The following is a 15,109-nucleotide window of genomic DNA, read 5'->3' as shown; positions in this document are numbered from 1 at the left end:
CCACATTTATACCCATTTCCCACCTTGAGGGTTTCACCCTGTGTGTCTTTGATTCCTCAACTTCATCTGAAGCTTTTATTTATTTTATATGTATGTTCTACTTGCACTGATACCCTAAGGTATCCATTCTTTCCTAATACACTAGATGTGTTTTATAAGCTGTAAAAAAGTTTTATATTGTACTACCTTGACTGAGGAAGAAATGAGCCTTTGACAGAAGGAAAAGTATCCCATAAACATTTATTAAACCTAAATTAGCCACACTAATTTGTCAGGAAATGATAAAAGAGCCTGCCACATCACTTTTCAGTCTTTATCAGCATCTTTAGCCACTACCTTTGAGAATCTTAATGTACCTTCTCTAACTGGAAATATGAAGTCATGTAGAGGTGGCTTATGTGTCCACAATTCAAATTTTCAGGATTCATTTCGGCCTGAGTTAGGTAACATCAAGCGGTAAATAATTTTTAAGAACTAAACAGTCTCTAAACACTGCTTTATTTGCATGGCCTACAGAGCATTCAGTAAAGGCAATAACTTTTTCTCCCTAAATGTTTTCATGATGTTTTAAATACTTTGGATTTACTAAATACTTGAACACATTTGGTTAATCAGTATCTCTCTGCCCCTTAATCTCTAAATGCAAGTGGGCTTTAAAGGAAATTATGACTCATATGTTTCTAATTCCTATATTCGTACTGAAACTTATCTAAATGTTGCTTTGTAATACTTATCTGATGTTCAAGAGTTTTTGAACTTTTAACTGTTTTCCCAAAGTCAAGACCTTATGTTTGGAAAAACAATTAGCTGGAAATCCTACATATTTCAACTCTGAACTCATAAGGTTTGCAAGGACTTTTATACATGAGGAAATGTTATTCTCTGCAAATAGCTGGGGATTAAATCATTGAATTCCATTTTTCCTCGTGGGAGTAGGTAGGGACCAAGGGGATGCAGTGGGAGGGGAAGGTGTGGCAGGTTTGTGCTGAGACTGGGACAGAATTTCAGGAGATGGGAGTGTGAAGCTGGGGGCCATCTGTCTGGGCCTCTGGGCCCTGGGGTGGTGGCCAGTGGGGTCCAGGGGGGTCCAGGTGGGGTCCGATGTAGGGGAGTCCAGTGGGGCTGGGCTCGGGAGTGGCCAGGACGGTTTCATTTCTTTGGTTCGGTTTGATCTGGGTGCATCGGGTCTCAGCTGTGGCACATGGGGTCTTTCGCTGCAGAGCCTTGGCTTCTCTCGAGGGCGGCTCTCGGGCTCAGCAGTTTGCAGCCTGACTACTCGGTGTCCCATGGGATCTCAGTCCTCTAACCAGAGACGGAACCTGCGTCCCCTGCAGTGCAGCGCGCATCCTTAGCCCCTGGACCACTGCAGAAGTCCCTGGACCGGGGCCCTGACTGGATCTCTGCAGCACCACGGCCCTTCCAAACGTTCTCATGTTGGGTTTGAAGGGCAGGTGCTGCTTTTCAAGATGTGAGAGGTCCGGATACACGAAGGCTGGGGGAGTATGACAGACTCTCCTTACAGGAGAGGTGTGTTATTAGTTCCTTCCCAGCCGTGGAAGAGGGCAGCAGGCTCAGGGGCTAGGAGGACTTGAAAAGCTTTCTTTTCAGTTGCCCTTGAACTAGAATTCCTCAGGGAGGCCTGGGCTTCGGAGGAGAAAATTAATGCAATAAACAGCATATATAAAGGTGCCTCACACAGAGAGAGGGGCTTTTCCTCTTCCTCTTTATCTCTTCCACACACACACACACACACACACACGCACATGTCTTACTTCACGTAAAGACCCACGGGGTCCTGTTAGGCCTCCGTGTCTGTCTCCTCTGCACACCGTCCTCACTGTCCTTCCAGGTGAGCTGCCGAGGAGCTCTGTCCACGGAGGTGATGGCTGATGGTCACCCGGTCTCCCAGGTGGCTATGTCCACGTTACCCTGGACACCCAGAGCTGGCGGCCACAGGAAAGACAATGGGATGAATCCTAGACCCCCCAGTGCGTAGCTCTGTGAACCTGGGTAAGTAAACCACACTCACAAGCTCTGTCTCTCCTTATTTGAAAAATGCAATTAATAACCCTTATCTGGTCTGTTTCAGGGTTGATTTTGCTGAGTTTTTGCAAAAGGAAGTCATAGACTCCAGGGCTCTGCCAACGCCAGGTGACACCGCACTTTTGTTGCTGGAGGCGCCCCTCCCGCCCCGGGGCCCCTGCCCGCCTGCCCCCCACCCCCCACGTCATCCCACTGGACGGACGGAGGTAGAGGTCTCTCTGCAGGTCCAAAGGGTGCCTGGAGTCAGACCTGCCTGAGGACATGTGGCCCCCACACCTGTAGGTGAAGCGTTTGCTCTTAACTGACCCATGTAAACTCGCCGGTTTCTGGAAATTTGTCTCAGAGGCAGGGTTAGCTCCTCCCCTGCCAGGATGTGCCTGGTGCTTGGTGACTGCCCCGTCCGGGCAGCTCTGGACGGACCTGAGCATGAGCTCCCGCCCCCGCCTCGCACAGACTGAAGGCGGGAGCAGAAGGGGACGACAGAGGATGAGACGGCTGGATGGCATCACCGACTCGATGGACATGGGTTTGGGTGGACTCCGGGAGGTGGTGATGGACAGGGAGGCCTGGCGTGCTGCGGTCCATGGGGTCGCAGAGTCAGACATGACTGAGTGACTGAACTGAACTGAACTGAATACACATATACACAGACAGATACACACAGATACACAGACATACACACAGAGACACACATATATGCACACATCCATCCATGCACACACTATCCGTCTCTTTCTCTGCACGACTGTGACTGGTACAGTGAGTAAGAAACAGGTTGAATCTCTGCTGAGGGGCCGCCTGCTCCAGGTCGCGACCTGGACAAGACGGGGGCCCCCTTGCTGGGTTGATCTTGACGGGTACACAGCAGAGACTTGATGCACATGTGAGGACTGAACGTGAGGACAAAGCGTAGACCTCACACTCGTCTGTGGCTCCTCACGCAGGCCAGGAGCAGGATGGGGGTCAGGTATGTACCTGAGGACCCACGGAGGGCTCTTGTCAAATGTTCTCAAAACCACCCACTTTGAGTTGCAGGGAGCGGTCTCTGGTCCGCCCGTGCCCTCCCCAGGCTCGGGCTTACCCTGCAGGAGCCGCGGGTCCACCTCTCTCTCGACGGGCTGGTACATCATGGGCCGGCCTGCAGCAGGGAAGCAGGAAGGCCCAGACGTGTGGGAGCCGTGGGCTCCTGGGGACCCGTCCCTGTTCAGACGAGTCAGCCTTGGCTGGGGCTGCGGACACAGGACTCCAGTCAACGGCAGCTGCTTCGCTGACCTCTGGGAGCCTGGCTCACAGAACACCCTGCTTTGCAACGTGGGAGAGCGGGACACAAACATGTAGGAGACCCGAAGGAGTCGCAAACCCCAGGGTGGATGGATCAGGAGTCCAGGGCCAGCTGGGGCCCTGGCTTGGTGATGCCTGATGCTCCCTGGAGATGAAGGCTGTGCGTGGGGCGGGCAGCTGGGCAAGAAGGAGCTTCTCTGCTCTGGAAGGAACCCCTGGCCTGAGCCCCCTCCTGCTCTCTGACCTCACTTACATCCTTGGACAGAAAGCAGACCCTGCCCCGGCCCCTCCTGGCTGACCTGGCCGACGCCCTACCCAGCTCAGGAAGGCAGGCTCTGTTCTTCACGAAGACCTTCAAAAGTTATTCTGTCACTTCAACTCTGAGCACCATTTTCTGATGGAGATATAATTGATCCGTATGTAACTGCACACAGCACTTAACCACATACACCCTGAGCCTGACCTAAGTACATGGCATATCCAGACGCTCTTTATGGGTGAATCCCCAGCGACATTCCCTAACTGGGCAACATTCCCTAACAGACCCTTCCCACCACCAAATCCTTTCACCTATTTAAAAGAAACTAATGCGACCTCGACTCCTGCCATCTGATGGGAATTCTGTAGCCCAAGCAGAGAGTCAGTACAAGAAACCAGTTCAGAAGTGAGCGCTTTAGCTGTGTTTGGCTTCAGCCTAGCTAACCTCTCTGGCGCCCAGCTTTCTGCACGACCTGTCCTTGCCTTTCACGTAAATGTTTCAGTATAATGTCAAGGAAACAGAGAGTCCGACATTACTATTTCACTGCTGGCTTTGTAGCCAGGCATGAGAGCATTTGAACATGAAAAGAGACCTAAGAAAAATATACATTAATGCTCATGTGATAATCTAAGCCGTATGCTTCACGTTTTACATACATGATTGATGCTAACCCAAAGCAAAGTTCCATTTAAAACAATCGCAGCTGTCAATGAGCACTCATTTCACATTTGCATGTTTTAAAGGATTCCAGGGCAGTGGAATATGGAACTCATTGTCTTATAACCATTTTCTCTTGTGATCCCATAATGCCGTGTAGCTTTTGAAATAGCCCACAAGAATGAATTTGCCCCGGGATGAGTCACCCTGGCCTTCAGGCTCACGCTCAGCCGATTGTTTTATGTTGGAGATATTACTGAGTCATGATGGAATTACATAAATTGTATCTGGGGACGCCTCCGAGGACCACGGGATAGTCAGAGTTTGAGCTTGATTATTGTCCCCGGAGGGGAGGGGAAGGAAGGCCGTTACAAATCCCTGATGAGCTGATGCTCTTGACGGAGCCCCCCGTTTAACCAGAGACAGACGGCTTCGCTGGAGTCAGGCAGGATGAGGACTCCATCCACACGAGATGCTAGGCGCCCTGGATCCCAGCGAGGCCAAGCGTTTCTGGCCACGCGGGGCGTGCAGAGCCGCAGACAGAGAGCCGGGTCCCCGGGCCCAGGGAGCAGGCTCTGAGGGGGCCCAACACACGTCCCCAGGGAGTCACGGCTCCCGGACTGACCGGACACGCGCCTCTAACCATCTCCCTGGAAACCAGGCAAAACTCGGCCGAGAAAGCAGGGCCTGTCTTCGCCTTTCTTCCCAGAATCCCACCAGCTCAGCTCTGACCTGACTTCCTAACCCTTCACCACGATGAAACCAGAAGGAACCTACAGGGCTCCTCAGCTGAGATGAGATAGCGCAGAGAGAGGGAACTAGAGTTTCATCAGGGAAGAATTTTGCTGGGATGCTGTCAAAGGATGGGGCCTCTCAGGCCTCAGTCTCTGAGTGGTTGGTTGGTTCTGAAGGAAGGCAGGGGTCGGACAGGCAGGGGAATGAAGGCAAGATAAACATCATTAACTCAGATAACATCTCGCCCCAGAGGCACCGGGACCCTTGGTTGTCAGGGACCCCAAGCACAGTAGGCTGTCCGTGATGTGGCTGGCTGTTCAGATGCAACAAGGCTCCAGCGAAAGGACTTCTAACAGGGTCTATTTGGTAGAAGTGAGTTATGCAGAACCTTCAGCTTTTAGGAAATAGCTACTTTTTTAGCTCTGTTGCTGTTGTTTAGTTGCTAAGATGTGCCTGACTCTTTGTGACCCTATAGACTGCAGCACACCAGGCTTCCCTGTCCTTCACCATCTCCTGGAGTTTGCGCAAACTCATACCCATTGAGTCAGTGATTCCATCCAACCATCTCATCCTCTGTTGCCCCATTCTCCTCCTGCCTTCAGTCTTTCCCTCTATCAGGGTCTTTTCTAATGAGTCACCTCTTCCCATCAGGTGGCCAAAAATTGGAGCTTCAGCTTCAGCATCAGTCCTTCCAAAGAATACTCAGAACTGATTTCCTTTAGGATGGACTGGTTGGATCTCTTTGCAGTCCAGGGGACTCTGAAGAGTCTCTCCAGCACCACAGTTCGAAAGTATCTACAGATCAAAGACTTCTGGGAATCACTACCGAAAAAAAAAAAAGAAGATTAAAATGCACAGTTTGCTATTTCCTTCACCATCGAAATGTTTACAAATTAAATAAATAAAGCTACTCTATCAGGCAAACCTTTAAAAAGTTTATTGTCATAGGGAATGAAAATTTTAAAATGTGTTATGAAATTAGGTTTTGCTTAAAACCTTTGGACATAAAACTTACAGGGAGAAATTCATCAGGGGTATGGTTCAGATTTCCTCATTCGGTTGAAATCTACCATTGACCTGCAGATAAATGTTGGTTTCTCCTTCTGTGTTTCACAGAGCGTTCCCGGTCCTGGGTGGGGACCTTTAATGTAAACAGTTTGTCTCCGTGGAGGGGAAGGGCTGAGGTGCATCAGTCCGGGGGTCTCAAGTGCTCAGGACGGCGTGCCGGGCAGGGCGGGGTTTGATCCGGGTGCCGGTTCCGGTCACGCACCTGGCCTGACACGGTCTGCTGTCCACGCTCCGGTCCACTCCCCATTGAGATTGCCCACTGGCGCTTCTTTCTGTCTTTGTCATGACACGCAGACCCCGCTCACCCCACTGCTTCAGTTTGTACCCGCTGCGTCTTCACCCGGCCCTCCGAAGCTCACTTACTCCTCTCACTTCTCGATGAGCTGACCTCCAAATGGTCCACTTAGAGAACCCGCCATGAGGGGACTGTTTGGGTCCCCTCTCCCAGGTTCCCATGTCGGAGACTTCACCCCAGTGTGACAGTATCGGAGGGGTCTCAGCTAACTACAGTGCTGTCAGGACTGAACTGGATTGCAGGACAGCCACGCGGGGTCCAGGGCGTTTGCTGGTGAAACCACGTGCTTGGTGTCGGGAGTGCTGTGAGTAATGACAGTGCAGACTTTTTGTGGTTGTTTCATATTTTCCTGCATCGTCTGTGATAAAACAGGGATGGATGAAGAGAACAGGACAGAGTGGAGAAGCAGAACAGTCAGGTGACAGAAAGAGGTTGAGGCTGGTCAGATGGGCCCAGACTAGATGCAGAATTAAAGAGACCTGTGGCTAAGGGGTGGGGGCTGATGGAGTTTCTTTGTGAAAACAGGGAGAACACCCCAGGATGAAAGAAGTGAGTGGATGGGAAAGCAGTGAAAGGGGATAAGCATGATTTTTCATGGTAATGCTTGGGCCACACAAGGCACCGTGCCCACCCATCAACCAGCCAGGCAAGTGGACAAGCTCCAGACACCCCCAGACACCTACCTAGTGCCCCCAACACGCCAGCCTCTGCTTTGGGAGCTGGAAACTCATGAGTGAGAGGGGAGGAAGCTCTGCCCTCCTTGACTCCTGATCAGGAGGCGGCTGAGGCCATGAGCGATAAACACACACGTCAGTAAATGTGCACTCTGTCCTGAGGAGGAGCAGCTCCAGTCCACGATGCTGTGGAGGGGGGTGGTTAGGGGACGGGGTGGGGGGTGTCACTGATCGCACACCCTCCTGAAGAGGAGACGCTCCAGGCCCGCGATGCTGGGGGGTGTGTGTGTTGGGGAAGGGAGGGTCAGTGATCACACACCCTCCTGAGGAGGAGACGCTCCAGACCCGCGATGTTGGGCGGGTGGTGGGGTCACTGATCATGGAGTTAAAATCATGAGCTTCTGGAGGAGGTGGCCGTTCACAAGACCAATGGCTCTGAAGGCCCCGCAGTGGCCCCAGGGGGATGGACATGAACCGAGGGTGATGTGGTGACCACAGGGATGTCCCTTCCCAGGAGCAGCGTGGTGGCTGGACCAGAGTGGCTTCACCCAGGTGGGAGGAACTGTCTTGGGCTCCCCCGGCAGAGGGGCTGAGGGCTTGCATCTCTGACCGGGTCTGAGGAGGTGTGGACCGTGCTCACGGCTGGTGGAAAGAAAGCTTCCAGACCCAGGCCAGCCAGTCCCAGGCCAGCCAGACCTGGCCTCACAAACCGAGCCAACCCTGAGAAAGCCGTGTTTCCTGGGTCCCGTTCTGATCATCCGGTGGAGACCTAGGGGGAGAGGGGAGGACACGCACCGAGGCTGGGAGGGAGGAACTCCCCAGACCGCCTGCTGGGGCCCCAGGCCAGAGGCGGCCGGCCGGCCCGCCACAGGGCCCTCCTGCCCGTCCCCCTGTCCTGCTCTAGAGTGACTGACAGCGCCCCCACTGAGCTGGGAGCTCTGTTCCCCGGACGTTCCCCAGACAGAGCTCTGGGGGCCTCAGAGAATTAGGGCCAGAGGAGGGGGGCCAGGGTGAAGATGGGCTCTTCTCAGCTGGGAACCCTGCGAGTGGAAAAGAGGATCTGCCATCATGGGAGGGAGCCAGGTGACAGGGAGGGTACAGGGGGCCCAGAGCTGGCGAGGGGCAGGGCCCACCGGGAGGGGGAGGGCAGGACCCCACCCCCACCCCCACCCCGCCACCAGCGGAGAGAAGAACTTCTGCCCAGGGGCCCAAGGGTGGGGCAGAGAAAGGCCCCATCATGGCCTTGGGGTGAGGAAGTGGCCAGCTGGACTTGTGAAGGGCACGCTGCGTGTCAGGGAGGGTGGGGGCTGGAGGGGTCGAAGGCGGGCCCAGAAGAAGCTGTAGAATCCTCCTGGAGGAAATCAAGGTGGAGGAGACACCGACGGGCCCAGCGTCATCGGAGGGGGAAGCCACGTGGACTGATTTTCTCATCTCCAGGTACACCTCACTGCCTGGGCCCCAGCACAGGTCCAAGACATCTGGGTTCTCTCAGCTCCGGGGTTCCACCTGGCAAGGTTCACAGAGCATGCTGCAGAGGCTGGGGATGTTTCTAAGTGGGCAGTTCTGAGGACAAACCAGAGTCTCTGCCCTGAGCCGAGAGGAGAGCTAGGGTCCGAGTGAGGACAGGCAGAAGAAGTCTGGATGGGCCGTGGCCAGGACCAGAAGGCCATTCCCATGGTTCCCTCGATCCAAGAGGAGCAGAAGCTGTGAAAGTGGACTCAAGGGCTTTGGAGCCACTCGTAGGGATGGTGGGGTCTCTGAAACATCTGCAGCAGAAATAACCAAGGAGGAGACAGGTGTGAAGGGACCTGGGCGGAGGGGACTGGGATGTGGCTGTCGAGGAAGGCGTGCAGTGACTGGGAAGCAGCTGGCATCTCCAGGGGTCTCAGAGGTGGGACGGATGGCAGAAAATCAGGGCCTTCCTACCAGAGGAGGGAGTGGAGGGGGGGCGTGTAGACAGGACAGCACTGGCCCTGCCCTCGGAGAGGTTGCTCTGTAGCCTCATGGGTCAGACATTAATGCTCTTCTTTTCCAGGGAGGATACTGATGCTCAGAGCTGCCGGGAATCCTGCCCAAGGTCACAAACTCCTAGGGCAAAGTGCGAGTTCAACTCGCCCACCCCTCCCCAGGTCCGCGGTCCCTCACGGGAAGGCCTCGGGCTCCTGCTGCTCCTTCTAGAAAAGGGCACGATTCACCCTGAGCACTTGGCACACATGAACGGAGCTCTGTTCTGCCCCACTTGCGGCTCTGGAAATGCAACAGGGAAGAGAACGTTACGACTGACAAGAGAGAGGCAGGCGGAGGACACCGGGTCGCGGGTCCCCCACGGGAGCACTGGTCAGGACCCTCGGGTCCCAAACCAGGAGAGGTCGTGTGGCCAGGGTCCACCTCGAGCTCAGATGCGTGGGTCTGGCTCAAAAGAGGAAGCATCCGAGTCACACGTGGTTTAATGGATTGAAGATGCATCCAGTCTATAATCAGATAAGGGTCTTTTGGGCCCGTGGCCAGAGCATAGCCATCTATGGACTTTTCAGCAGCCTGGAGGTGACCAGGTGACCAGCTGGGACTGGTGAACGGGCTTCCTCTCCAGGTTTTAATTATGTGATCGATCTTCATTTTAAAGTTAACATGCGTTTTATCAACAAGATGGAACACAGTCTCCATGCCCCACTCTCCCAAGAAGAAACTCTGGAAAATGTACCTGTTTGGCATTTGACAAAAAGATGAGTTAGTCTACATTTTTTCAGTCATGAAAACCTAAATAACATGAAAAATAGCAAGCCCACTGCAAATTTAGTAAATGACATGTTTGTGTCTGAGTTAGAATATGAAAAATAGAAAAATCAAAAGATGACAGTTGTTGTTAACTAAGAGAAGATTATGTGAAGAAGATAAGTGAAGACAATGGAAATAAACTTACTGAGAAGGAAACATTAATCATGAAGGAGGTTTTTATTTGATGTGAACTGTGACCTACAGACAATTCTTTGCTGAATCTGAGGTTTTCAAATGGTGGCTATCGTGACCTGATTTAATTTCATAAGTGATGTTATTACAAATATGATCTATGGTGCCTAGAACTATATCCTGTACTTGGCACGTGGATTTTCAAACTTAAAAGGAGAAATAACAGATGGATGTGTTCATCTCAAAATTTACAAGTAAAGGAATTCTCAACAGCCCTTAGGGAGCTACAGTGAATTACTGCTTAACTCCCCAACACAAATGCAAATAAAAACAACCATTTGGAAATGATTGGTTTCGGGTTTGGGGGAGAAGGTGGAATTGTTCACATTTGGGTGACGGAAGAGTCAAACTGATTTACCAGTGCGGAGATTCTTTTCTGAGGTTAGACTTTGTGGTGTGACGGAGGCTGGTGATGGTGACGGGACTTGGAGGCACCGCAAAGAGAGTGCATCACTCCTCGCACGCTGGGGGGCCAGGGGTAGGCGCAGATCTCTGAAAAGCTTCATCACCAAAGTTGCCAACTATATCCTGCTCATATTTTCTTTTCCCTGGAACATGTCTTGAGAGTAGCAATAATGATAGGACATAACTCATTTCTCAAGATTTCATTGGATACACATATCTTCCAGGCAAATACTGTCTTCCAGGAAAAAGTAAAAAATAACTGGCAGGAGAGTTAGAGAGAAAGGGATGAAATGGAAGACAGACTCTTACATCAAACCTATTGATTATTTAACATGTTGCTGGCATAATGGGCCTGTTTTCATCCAACCCAGCAGGAGTCTTTGGGCCTTTCGTGTGATCCCTCCATGCTGTGGTGAATAGACCTGCCCTCGTCACAGGCTCTGCTTCGAGGACCTGATGGGACAGACATGAGCACATTTAGGCAGGTTCCATCACCCAGGGACAGCGTTTCTGGTTTGTTCCAGATCAGAAAATGTCAAGGACTGTGGGGTCACCAGAAGGAATAGCCTTTCCTTACGGGTATGAACATCAGCGTTGCTATTAATACATTCTGCTTTCATTTTATTCCTCCTTCCCAAGCTGGGGGTGGGGGGACTTGCATTTAAGGCTCAGGGAGCTTAGAGTCGGGCTTCCCAGGTGGCGCTAGTGGAAAAGAACCACCTGCCAATGCAGCAGACGTAAGAGATGTGGGTTCGATCCCTGGGTTGGGAAGATGCCTTGGAGGAGGGCATGGCAACCCACACCAATATTCCTGCCTGGGAAAACCACAGGCTGAGGAGCCTAGCAGGCTACAGTCCGTGGTGTTGCAAAGAGCCAGAAACAACTGAGGTGGCTGAACACGCACACACGAGTAACAGAGTCAGTGTCAGAAAGCCCGAAGTCGTTGGCAGAAGCCAATCCAGGTCACATGCGCTCCGTTCAGCACCACCAACCACTCTTAAACCCTTTTCAAAACACATTTAAATGATTTATTTTATCTTACTTCTAGAAATATATTTCTTTTATTATAATAGGGCTCAGTTAATAATATCGCTCACCAAATTAGAAAGAGCATTTAGATGAAAAAGCAGAGTTGGACACATTTAAAGTAATGAAACAGTTTTCTGGTCTAATATTCAGAGCATCATGAATATGCAAATTTAAACTGAAACATTCAAGGTGGTTCCCCCAGGGCGCACTTACAAGATCTTAAGAAGGAGTAAAATGACACTTCTCTGAACTACAACAGCCACAGTAGACTGGAAGGGCAACACGTGAGCAGTCTGGTTGGGAGTATAAAAATCCATCTTTTTAAACAAAGAAACAATCTATTGACTGAGCATAACTTCAACTGCTGGAAATCAAATCTTTGTTTTGAAGGTAAAATATTAATAACAAGGTGTGTGAAATCTTTCCACTATGAAACACACATGAATTGAATTAACTGGTCAAGTTTATCAGAACTCAGCAAGCATTCACTTGTCCAGAGAAAATAGGCAGAAAGGGGGCATTTATTTCACATAAACTATGTAAGGTGGAGTAAACCCCGTGAGCCGTTCAGGGTCAGAGGGCAGACGGGGCCTGTGGAACACTCCCTCCCACCCCCAGCAGCCACCCTTCCATCCCATCCTGGACAACAAGTGTCTAGCTCAAACTCTAAAGAAGAGATGCCAGTGGCCAAGGAAATTCAGTGGCTGTCAACTAAATGGGACTCAGGTCAAATAAAACACAAAACGTGCTGCATGCCTCTGCCCTCAGTCGTGTCCAGTCCCTGGTGAAAATACTCACTCTCTGGCCGGTGCCCAGGACGAGAACTTGCTCTACAGACAGCAGAACAGGCCCAAGGGATCCGGGAGGCTGAGACTGGGGACCTGCTCGGAGCCCAGGGGTGGTTTCTCAGATGCGAGCAGACAGGTCACAAGATGAGGTTTGAAATGTGCTCAAGCAGTCGGGTAAATCACACCGTGCTTCAACCACGGCCACGCAGACACACACCCCCAACGGCCCCTCACCCTGGAGCAGGGGTGAGGCACGGGGCAGGCCCAGCAGAGCCCCACCAGCCCAGCCAACATGCAGAGAGTGATAAGACTAGACAAGGGTAGAGTAGACTGTGGAGTTTTGGGGTGGTTTGCTTATAGCTTTGTAGTAAAAATGTAGCTATTGCTTTTTAGAACAAAGAAATACAAAAATGCCTAAGCATCTAATTAATCAAAAATGCTTTACGAATTTTGGCCACTGTGGTATGTGCTGTGCTCAGGTCACTCAGAGTCACACACAGAGTCTTATCCAATTCTTTGTGACCTCTGAACTGGAGCCTGCCAGCTCCTCTGTCCATGGGATTTTCCAGGCAAGGATACTGGAGTGGGATGCCATTTCCTTCTCCAAGGCTTTGTGGTAGTATATGGCATTAGGGAGAAAACCATCATCATAACAGTCAACACAACCACCATCATAACCATCACCATGATCACCATCATGATCATCACCCTAATCACCATCACCACCGTCATCAACACCATCACCATAACCACCATTATCATCACAGTCAGCATCACCACCATCATCACCATGATCACCATCACCACCGCCATCAACACCATCACCATCATCATGATCACCATCACCATCATCACCCTAATCACCATCATCACCCTGATCACCATCACCATCACCACCATCACCCTGATCACCATCACCACCATCACCATCACTATGATCACCATCACTATTATCACCACAGTCAGCATTACCACCACCACCATCATCACCATCATCACCCTAATCACCATCACCACCACCATCAACACCATCACCATCATCACAGTCAGCATCACCACCATAGCCATCACCATCATCATGATCACCATCATGATCATCACCCTAATCACCATCACCACCACCATCATAACTGCCACCATCACCATCATCACCATTATCATCGCAGTCAGCATCACTACCATCATCACCCTGATCACCATCACCATCACCACCATCACCATCATCACAGTCAGCATCACCACCATAGCCATCACCATCATCATGATCACCATCAGCACCACCATCACCACTATCACCATGATCACCATCACTATTATCACCACAGTCAGCATTACCACCACCACCACCATCACCATCATCACCCTGATCACCCTCACCACCACCATCACCACCACCACCATCATCCCGGTGACCACCATCACCATTATCATCACAGTCAGCAGAAGTAGCACCATCATCATCATCCTCCTCCTTCCCACCATTTTCACTACCACCATCACGACAGGCCCACAAGCTTCTTACTTTTCCCCCTTACTTTCTCTCCAGTCTGGCTCTGTTGTTTATGTGATCTGGGGTCCACTTGGCAGCTTATGATGATGTCAGTCATTTCTTCACATGGGTTACAAAAATGCTGACAACTTCCATCTTGATAACTTTAGAAAATTCCGGTTGTGACTTTCATGGGCGTGATTTATGAGTTGGTCAGTGCACTTCTAAATAATCTTCCACTTGGAGGTTTTTGACAAGGAGGCAGGGGAGCATTTTTCAACATGAGAAGGCGGGGAGGGCCTTGGGGGAGGGAGGCATCTATCACTAAAAACAGCTGCACCAGGTACGTAAGGGAAACAATTTCTGTTTTTCATTTAAAGTCTTAATAGTTAGCAATAAGAACCATCTGCTCCAGCCCTGGCGTGTTGGCCCACTGCCTCCATGGCTCCGGCGTCCCTCCAGCCTACCTGCCTTTGTTCAGGCGCGAAGCCTCCTTGGACACTCATCATCTCCTACCTGCTCCAGAACCAGGCCAAGCCCCTCTCCTTCAAGGAGTGCTTCCTGGCAGCTTCCTCTTAACTCCTTTCCAGTAGCATCTTGATTGCACAATTGAAGTGCTAAGGTGGAGTTTTACAAAGATGACACTTTTCTGCGCAGAGAAAGAAAGTGCCAGTGAGGGGAGATTTACCAGGAAGGAACAGAGTCCTTCCTAGAGGCAGCGTGGCCAGCCAAGAAGCTGCTGTGGAGATCACACCGTGATGGACCATAGTTAACAGGGTTGATTGGCGTATTTGAAAACTACTCAGAAAGTAGATCTTGAAAGTTTTTATCACTAGGGGGAGAAAACAACATTTTTTTGGTACCTATGTGAGAGGCTGGATGCTATCCAAATTTACTGTGACAGTCATTTCATGGTATATGGAAGGGAAATCATCATGCTGTGTATCTTACCCTTCACAGCCCTGTGTGTGAGTTACATCTCAGCAAAACCTAGGGAAGCAGCCCCTACCGCAGTGGGAGACGTAGAGAGCCTAACCGAGGATGGGACACTGGGTCCGGAGACTGGGGCCGGGCACCCACGGTCTGCCAGGATTCCTGGAGCTGTGATGTGAGCAGCATTAGCTTTAACCACGACAAGAACATTTCTGTCTCTTCTGTGGTCCAGCCAGCACCCAGCAGGACAGGAAGTCCTCCAGCCCTCAGTTCCTCGTGAGTGGACGGCCGCTTCCCATCACGAGGATGAACATGTGTGCCCTTCGCACCAGCCTGCACCCTTCACACATGGATGCCTGTGCCTTCACCAGGGTGCACGTCACCGCTGGTCATCTTGTTTGACAGCAGGAGACGTAACCCCCAAAGGCTCTTACCCCGAGTCCACGGCCAGAGGGGCAGCACCCGGGTCCACCTCCCCCCAGCCCA

General features: G+C 51.3%; 1 long non-coding RNA gene across 1 annotated transcript; it reads right to left on the bottom strand.

The window, feature by feature from the left end:
* Nucleotides 1-7,043: 7,043 nt before the first annotated feature.
* Nucleotides 7,044-12,779, bottom strand: LOC122684513. The gene is made up of 3 exons (XR_006338069.1): nt 12,212-12,779; nt 10,338-10,837; nt 7,044-9,259 (listed from the first exon to the last, which is right to left on the bottom strand). It is a non-coding gene; the product is annotated as an uncharacterized LOC122684513 (long non-coding RNA).
* Nucleotides 12,780-15,109: the final 2,330 nt, after the last annotated feature.

This window comes from Cervus elaphus, chromosome 26 (genome assembly GCF_910594005.1).
Source record: "Cervus elaphus chromosome 26, mCerEla1.1, whole genome shotgun sequence".
Lineage (NCBI taxonomy): Eukaryota > Metazoa > Chordata > Mammalia > Artiodactyla > Cervidae > Cervus > Cervus elaphus.
Note: the sequence above shows the minus strand (reverse complement) of the source record. Positions and strands in the feature narration are given on the sequence as shown.